We start from the raw sequence: 8,764 nt of genomic DNA on the forward strand, positions 1-8,764 counted from the left end.
TAGTGACGAAATCCTATATATACTATGTTTTTTCCTATACATACATATTTATGATAAAGTTTAATTTATAAATTAGGCACAGGAATCCCTTAGAAGAAATGGAGTAGCCATCAGAGTCAACAAAAGAGTCCGAAATGCAGTACTTGGATGCAATCTCAAAAACAACAGAATGATCTCTCTTTGTTTCCAAGGCAAAACATCACGTAATTCAAGTCTATGCCCCGACCAGTAACATTGAAGAAGCTGAAGTTGAATAGATCTATGAAGACCTACAAGACCTTCTAGAACTAACACACAAAAAAGATGTCCTTTTCATTATAGGGGACTGGAATGCAAAAGTAGGAAGTCAAGAAACACCTGGAGTAACAGGCAAATTTGGCCTTGGAGTACAGAATGAAGCAGGGCAAAGGCTAATAGAATTCTGCCAAGAGAACACACTGGTCATAGCAAACACCCTTTTCCAGCAACACAAGGGAAGACTCTACACGTGGACATCACAAGATGATCGACACCAAAATCAGATTGATTTTATTCTTTGCAGCCAAAGATGGAGAAGCTCTATACAGTCAGCAAAAACAAGACCGGGAGCTAACTGTGGCTCAGATCATGAACTCCTTATTGCCAAATTCCGACTGAAATTGAAGAAAGTGGAGAAAACCACTAGACCATTCAGGTATGACCTAAATCAAATCCCTTATGACTACACAGTAGAAGTGAGAAATAGATTTTAGGAACTAGATCTGATAGAGTGCCTGATGAGCTATGGAATGAGGTTCGTGACATTGTACAGGAGACAGGAATCAAGACCATCCCCAAGAAAAAGAAATGCAAAAAAACAGAATGGCTATCTGAGGAGGCCTTACGAATAGCTGTGAAAAGAAGAGAAGCGAAAAGCAAAGGAGAAGCATCTGAATGCAGAATTCCAAAGAATAGCAAGGAGAGATAAGAAAGCCTTCCTCAGCAATCAATGCAAAGAAATAGAGGAAAACAACAGAATGGGAAAGACTAGAGATCTCTTTAAGAAAATTAGAAATACCAAGGGAATATTTCATGCAAAGATGGGCTCGATAAAGGACAGAAATGGTATGGACCTAACAGAAGCAGAAGATATTAAGAAGAGATGGCAAGAATACACAGAACTGTACAAAAAAGATCTTCACGACCCAGATAATCACAGTGGTGTGAACACTCCCCTAGAGCCAGACATCCTGGAATGTGAAGTCAAGTGGGCCTTAGAAAGCATCACTATGAACAAAATTAGTGGAGGTGATGGAATTCCAGTTGAGCTATTTCAAATCCTGAAAGATGATGCTGTGAAAGTGCTGCACTCAATATGCCAGCAAATTTGGAAAACTCAGCAGTGGCCACAGGACTGGAAAAGGTCAGTTTTCATTCTTATCCCAAAGAAAGGCAATGCCAAAGAATGCTCAGACTACCGCACAATTGCACTCATCTCACACACTAGTAAAGTAATACTTAAAATTCTCCAAGCCAGGCTTCAGCAATATGTGAACCATGAACTTCCTGATGTTCAAACTGGTTTTAGAAAAGGCAGAGGAACCAGAGATCAAATTGCCAACATCTGCTGGATCATGGAAAAAGCAAGAGAGTTCCAGAAAAACATCTATTTCTGCTTTATTGACTATGCCAAAGCCTTTGACTGTGTGGATCACAATAAACTATGGAAGATTCTGGAAGAGGTGGGAATACCAGACGTCATGACCTGCCTCTTGAGAAACCTATGTGCAGGTCAGGAAGCAACAGTTAGAACTGGACATGAAACAACAGACTGGTTCCAAATAGGTACAGGAATAGGTCAAGGCTGTATATTGTCACCCTGCTTATTTAACTTATATGCAGAGAACATCATGACAAACGCTAGGCTGTAGGAAGCGCAAGCTGGAATCAAGATTGCCGCGAGAAATATCAATAACCTCAGATATGCAGATGATACCACCCTTAGGGCAGAAAGTGAAGAAGAGAGAGAGCCTCTTGATGAAAGTGAAAGAGAAAAGTTGGCTTAAAGCTCAACATTCAGAAAACTAGGATCATGGCATCCGGTCCCATCACTTCATGGCAAATAGATGAGGAACCAGTGGAAACAGTGGCTGACTTTATTTTTCTGGGCTCCAAAATCACTGTAGATGGTGATTGCAGCCATGAAATTAAAAGATGCTTACTCCTTGGAAGGAAAGTTATTCCTTGGAAGGAAAGTTATGACCAGCCTAGACAGCATATTAAAAAGCAGAGACATTACTTTGCCAAAAAGGTCCATCTAGTCAAGGCTATGGTTTTTCCAGTGGTCATGTATGGATGTGAGAGTTGGACTATAAAGAAAGCTGAGCACAGAAGAATTGATGCTTTTGAACAACTGTAGTGTTGGAAAAGAGTCTTGAGAGTCCCTTGGATTGCAAGGACAGCCAACCAGTCCATCCTAAAGGAGATCAGTCCTGGGTGTTCATTGGAAGGACTGATGTTGAAGCTGAAACTCCAATACTTTGGACACCTGATGCGAAGAGGTGACTCATTGGAAAAGACCCTGATGGTGGGAAAGATTGAGGGCAGGAGGAGAAGGGGATGACAGAGGATGAGATGGCTGGATGGCATCACTGACTCGATGGACATGGGTTTGGGTAGACTCCGGGAGTTGGTAATGGACAGGGAGGCCTGGCATGCTGTGGTTCATGGGGTCACAAAGAGTTGGATACGACTGAGTGACTGAACTGAACTGAACTCAGAACAGTGTGTAATTTAAAACCTATAAATTGTTTATTTCTGGAATTTTCCATTTAATATTTTCAGATCATGGCTGATTATGGGTAGCTGAAACCATGCAAAATGAAACTTAGCATGCTGCTGCTGCTGCTAAATCGCTTCAGGCGTGTCTGACTCTGTGCGACCCCATAGATGGCAGCCCACCAGGCTCCGCTGTCCCTGGGATTCTCCAGGGAAGAACACTGGAGTGGGTTGCCATTTCCTTCTCCAATGTATGAAAGAGAAAAGTGAAAATGAAGTCGCTCAGTTGTGTCTGACTCTTAGCAACCCCATGGACTGCAGCCCACCAGGCTCCTCCATCCATGGATTTTCCAGGCAAGAGTACTGGAGTGGGGTGCCATGGGGGCACTAATGTAGAGATTTTACAAAATAGTTTAGAAATGTTATTAAACAAACACAAGCCACAATAGGGAGCAAAGATACACCCTGAGGAAGGGGAACAATCATATTTCAAAAGTTACCATATTGTAACATTCAAAATATCCAATTCTCAGCAAAAATTACAAGACAGGCAAAGAAAGAAAGAATGGCACATTCACAGGAAAAAAAGAGAAATTAATAGAAACTGTCACTAAAGGAGCTGAGACCAAGACTAGACAGTTTAAGACTTTAAATCAACTGTGTTAAATATGCCCAAAGAACTTAAGGAAACCAAGAACAAAGAAGTAAAGGAAACAGTAGAACAATGTCACATAAAGCAGAGAATATCAATAAAGAGATATAAATTATAAAAAGAATCAAAAAACTTCTGGAGTTGAAAAGTACAATAACTGAAAAATTTCACTAGAGAAGAGAGTTTTTAGCAAGATTTGAGGAAGAAGAATCAGTGAAATTGAAGATAGATTAATTCGTATTATCCACTCTGAAAAGCAGAAAAAGAATGAAAAAAAATTAATAGAGCCTAAGAAACTGATGAGACACTGTCAGTCATACTAACATATGAAAAATGGGATTCCTGGATGGAAGGAAGAGAAAGAAAAGGGAATAAAAAACATTTAAAGAAATAATAAATGACCGATAACCTCCAAAATTTAATGAAAGACATGAATCTATATAAACACCAAGAAGCTAACAACTTCCAAGCATGGTAAATTCATGCGATCCACACTGATACACATTATAGTCAAATGGTCAAAATACAAAGCCAAAGAGAGAATTTTGAAATATCACCAAAAGAAGTGACTCATAATGTGCATGAAAGCCTCAATAAGATTTCAGCCTATTTCTCTTCAGAAGCCATGAAGGCCAGAAGACAATGAGGTTATCTATTCACAGTGCTGAAAGAAAAAAACTGTCAAGCAAGAATCCTATATGTGGTCAAACTATCATTCAAAAAGGGGTAGAAATTAAGATATTTCCAGATAAGCAAAAACTGAGAGAGTTTATTACTAGTAAACCTGTCCTACAAGAAATGCTAAAACTCATCCTTCAGGCTGAAATGAAAAAAGACTAGAGCATAACTCAAAGCCATATGAAGAAATAATGAACAACACAAAGATAGCTACAGAGGTAAATGTATAGGCCAGTATTATTGCATTTTTCATTTGTAACAAAGATGGAGGACAGGGCTATATAGAAGTAGAGTTTTTACATGCCATTTAAGTTACATTGATATCAATTTAAATTAGATTATTATAACTTTAGGATGTTAAATGTCTTCCCCATGGTAACCACTAAGAAAATATCTATAGAATGTACACAAAAGGAAATGAGAAGGGAACCTAAATGTGTCACTACACAAAATCAACCAAACACAAAGGGAAATGAGGGATAAAAAAGCTTTAAGACATATAGAAAACAAATAGCAAAATAGCAGAAATTCTTTATTTTTCCTGAGGAGTAAGGGATCTGAGCTCCACACCAGGCACTCTAACTCTGATCCTGCACAGGAAAGAAAAGACCCTCAAAGTCCTGGCTTTGAAAACAAATGGGTAATAATCCAGGAAAACTGTAAAACTACAGAGAACAGAAACCCACTCTTGAAGGGCTTATGTGTAACCATAGCCCTGGCACAACAGGAGGGTGCAAGCAACCCACATAGGGGACATCCCTTGAGTGCCTGGCTCTGGTGACCAGGTGGGACTGAACTTCTGGGCCCCACAGACATCTACGTAAGGCCATTCCTTCAAGATTGTGAGAGGTAACCAATTTACTAATGCATAGAAACAAACGCAGCTACTGCTGCTGCTGCGTCGCTTCAGTTGTGTCCGACTCTGTGCGACCCCATAGATGGCAGCCCACCAGGCTCCCCCGTCCCTGGGATTCTCCAGGCAAGAACACTGGAGTGGGTTGCCATTTCTTTCTCCAATGCATGAAAGTGAAAAGTGAAAGTGAAGTCGCTCAGTCGTGTCTGGCTCTTCGTGACCCCATGGACTGCAGCCTACCAGGCTCCTCTGCCCATGGGATTTTCCAGGCAAAAGTACTGGAGTGGGGTGCCATTGCCCTCTCTGAAACAAACGCAGAGAGTTGAGCAAAAGAAGAAACAGAGATTGTTCCAATAAAAAGAACATGACAAAATCTCAGAAAAAGCACTAAACGAAATGGAGATAAGCAGTCTACCTCATAAAGAGTTCAAAGTAATGGACATAAAGATGCTTACCAAACTCAGGAAAAGAATGGACAAACACAGTAAGAACCTCAACAAAGAGACAGAAAATGTAAGAAAATACCAACAGAACTACCAAGTGACCCAGCTATTCCACTTCTGGGTATTTTCTGAATGGGACAGAAACACTAATTTGAAAAGGTACATGCACCCCCGTGTTCACTGCAACATCATTTACAGTAGCCAAACTAAGTGTCCATCAATGTATGAATGGATAAGGAAGATGTTGAATATATATACAATGGAATACTACTCAGTCACAAAAAAGGTTGAAATCCTGCCATTTGTGACAACATGGATGGACCTTGAGGGTATTATGCTACATGTATAAACATATATATTCTGAGATTTCACCATGCTACTCAGAACAGTGTACAATATATACATATATATTCTTTTTCAGATTCTTTTCCATTATAGATTATTATAAGATATTGAATATAGTTCCCTGTTCTATATAGTAGGTTCTTACTGTTTATTTTATGTATAGTAGGGTATATCTGTTAATCCCAGGTGCCTAATTTATTCTTCCCCTCCCTTTCTCTTCTTGTAACCATAAGTTTGTTTTCTTTGTCTGTAATCTACTTCTGTTTTGTAAATACATTTCTATCATTTTTTAGAGTCCACATCTAAGTGATATAATGATATTTGTCTTTCTCTGACTTCACTAGTAGGATAATCCTAGGTCCATCCATGTTGCTGCAAATGGCACTATTTCATTCATTTTCATGACCAAGTAATATTCCATTCCATATATATCAACATTTATGTTGCTTGTTATTTATGTCTTGGTTACTGTAATAATAGTGCTACTATGAACATTGGGGTGCATGTATCTTTTCAGATTTAGAGTTGTCATCTTTTCCAAATATACTCCCAGGAGTGGGATTGCTGGATCATGTGGTAACTCTGTGTGCATGCATGTGTGCTCAGTTGCTTCAGTCATGTCCAGTTCTTTCTGACCCTATGGACTGTAGCCTGCCAAGCTCCTCTGTCCATGGGATTCTCCAGGAAAGAATACTGGAATGGGTTGCCATGCCCTCCTCCAGGGGATCTTCTCAACCCAGGAATCAAACCCGCATCTCCTGCATTGCAGGCAGATTCTTTACCTCTGAGCCACCTGGGAAGCCCCGTATGATAACTCTACTTTCAGCTTTTAAAGGAACTTCCATGCTGTTCTCCATAGTGGCCACACCACTTTTTATTCCCACCAACAGTGCAGGAGAGTTCTCATTTCTCCACACCCTCTCCAGCATTTATTTTTTGTTTTTTGCTTCCTTTTATTTGTTTTTTGACAATAACAGAAAATCTGACATTTATTGGTAGTGAAAAACCAGGATAATATTTAATAGATTTAATTCTCATTTGAAAAATTCAGAAAACTGAGGTTTCCCTAAAGGAAAACTAATCATATTCAGAATGTTTTTTAAGCATTCTGTTGAATTCCTTGAATTTCTGCTTACAACTCTGTCCTTGGGGAGTACAAGTGGAACTAGCAGATGATAACAACATTTATTATTTGTAGACTTTTTGATGATGGCAATTCTGGCCAGTATGAAGTGGTACCATGCTCATTGTATTTGTGATTTTCAGTTCTCTAATAATTAGTGAGTTTGAGCATGTTTTCATGTGCCTGTTGACCATCTGGGAGATGGTCTTTGGAGAAATGTCTATTTAGGTCTTCTGCTCATTTTTTATATTGAGCTTGGAAGTTGTTTTCATATTTTGGAAAATAATCCTTTGTCAGTCACATTGTTTGCAAATATTTTCTCCTATTCCATAGGTTGTCTTTTCATTTTGTTTATGGTTTCCTTTGCTGTGCAAAAGTGTATGTGTTTAATTAGGTCTCATTTGTTTATTTTTGTTTTCATTTTCTAGGAGATGGATCCAAAAAAATAAAGCTGTGGCTTATGTCAAAGAGTGTTCTGCCTATGTTTTCCTCTAGGAGTTTTATAGCATCCAGTGTTACATTTAGGTTTTAATCCATTTTGAGTTATTTTTGTGTATGGTATTAGAGAATGTTCTGATTTCATTATTTTAAATGCAGCTGTCCAGTTTCCCCAGCAGCACTTATTGAAGAGACTATCTTTTCTCCAGTGTATATTCTTGCCTCCTTTGTTGTATATTAATTGATATGGTCAATTGATTTTCCACATGAGTGCCAAGACCATTCAATAGGGGAAAGGACAATCTCTTTGACAAATGGTTTTGTGAAAACTGGATAAGATGTCCACATACAAAAGGATGAAGTTGGACCCTTACTTTACACCACATATAAAAATTAGTTCAAAATGAATCAAAGACTTAAATATAAGACACAAAAATATAAAACTTGTAGAAGAAAACATAGGGGAAATCTTCATGATATTGGTTTCAGTAACAATTTCTTGGCTATAACACCAAAGGTACAGGGAACAAAAGAAAAAATAAATTATATGCCATAAAAACTAAAAAAAAAAAATTGTGTGTCAAAGGATTCTATCATGATTATGAAATAGTAATCCACAGAATGGAGGAAAATATTTTCAAAGCATATATAATAAGTGATTAGTTTCTAGAATATATAAAGAATGTCAACAACTCACCAACAGCAAAAGATAAAAACCAACCAACTCCACAGAGTGTACATATCTCAACATAATAAAAGCCATATATGAAAAACCTACAACTAGCATTATACTCAATGGTGAAAAGCTGAAAGCATTCCCCCTAAGATCAGGAACAAGATAAGGATGTCCACTCACCACTTGTATTCAACATAGTTTTGGAAGTCCTAGCTACAGCAATCAGAGAAGAAAAATAAGTGAAGGGAATCCAAATTGGAAAAGAAGTAGTTAAACTATTACTGTTTGCTGATGATATGATACTATACGTAGAAGATCCTAAAGATGCTACCAGAAAACTACTAGAACTCGTGAATGAATTTGGTAAAGTTGCAGGTTACAAAATTACTACACAGAAATCTGTTGCATTTCTATACATAACAATGAAAGATCAGAAAGAAAGTCAAGAAGCAATTCCATTTACCACAACATCAAAAAGAATAAAATACCTAGGAATAAACCTACCTAAGGAGACAAAAGACCTGTACTCCCAAACTGTAAGATGCTGATGAAAGAAATTGAAAAAGACATAAACATATGGAAAGATATACCATGTTTGTGGATTGGAAGAATCAATATTGTCAAAATGACTATACTGCCCAAGGCAATCTACAGATTCAATGCAATCCATCTCAAATGGCGTTTTTCACAGAGCTAGAACAACAACAACAAAAAATCTCAAAACTTGTATGGAGGCACAAAAGACTCCAAATAGCCAAAGCAATCTTGGAAAAGAAACACAGAGCTGGAGGAATCAGCCTCCCTGAATTCAGACTATACT

The sequence above is a fragment of the Bos indicus genome, chromosome X (genome assembly GCF_029378745.1).
Source record: "Bos indicus isolate NIAB-ARS_2022 breed Sahiwal x Tharparkar chromosome X, NIAB-ARS_B.indTharparkar_mat_pri_1.0, whole genome shotgun sequence".
Taxonomy (NCBI): domain Eukaryota; kingdom Metazoa; phylum Chordata; class Mammalia; order Artiodactyla; family Bovidae; genus Bos; species Bos indicus.